We start from the raw sequence: 940 nt of genomic DNA, 5'->3' as shown, positions 1-940 counted from the left end.
GGGCTCCGCCGCCTGACGGGCCCCGCGTCGGGGGCTGCTCCGCGGCCTGCCCCGGCGGACCGCGCTCAGGCGGCCCCGGGCCGCGGCCTGGCGCCTGCCGGGGCGGGCGCAGCGGCTCACCCTGCCCGCCGGGCGCGGCCGGGAGCCGGGCCGCGGGGCGGGAGAGCCGGGCTCGCTCGGGCCGCTCTGGGGCAGCGGTTCCCTTCTCGCTCCTCGCTGACGGTGCCGCGCCGGGCTGCGGTGCTGCCGCGGGGGAGAGGCCGCCCCGGCAGCGCTTTGCTCCAGCGAGTTCTGCTCAGGGACTGTTAACGGCCCGGGAGAACGTTGGGGGCAAAAAGCGCTCCCTGTAGCGTCTGGGAGAGAAGGCGCGGGAGGAAACGGAGCCTCGCGTGGGGGGGGTATGGGGACGCTGGGGCAAGAAGGGTGGGACGGCAGCGACAGTAGGAAAGGTCCGTCGCACGGGGAAACCAACTGAACAGCTAGAACTTCCTGCTAAAAGCTCAAACGTCAGCCCTTGACTGCCACTGGAGCAGGAGTTCAAAGCTAGTACGAAAACCAAGCATACAGAGATGGAATTGTGGGCTCTTTTTCTCCCTGTTTTGCAGCATGAACGGGACAGACTTGCAAGCAGTTGAAGAAAAACTGGCATGGGAGAGAAAACGTCCCGTTTACAGGACGGCATACTCTGTGAATGGAACTTTATTTCATGAGCTCATGAAGAAACACAACAAACACACACGACAAACAGGGCTCAGTCCCCTTTGCCCGGACTAGTCTATTACGTGAATTCACTTATTCACCACTCAAGCCTTGAGGTTTCATAACTTACAACCCGCGACTCTTAATTCGTGCACTTACAAGCAAACAAAAAAGAATTCATTCCCTAGCCGACGGTGAGACTGCTCATCCTTCCTCCTCCGTCACGGTGCGGGCATCCCCC

This window comes from Aptenodytes patagonicus, chromosome 14, assembly GCF_965638725.1.
Source record: "Aptenodytes patagonicus chromosome 14, bAptPat1.pri.cur, whole genome shotgun sequence".
Lineage (NCBI taxonomy): Eukaryota > Metazoa > Chordata > Aves > Sphenisciformes > Spheniscidae > Aptenodytes > Aptenodytes patagonicus.
Note: the sequence above shows the minus strand (reverse complement) of the source record.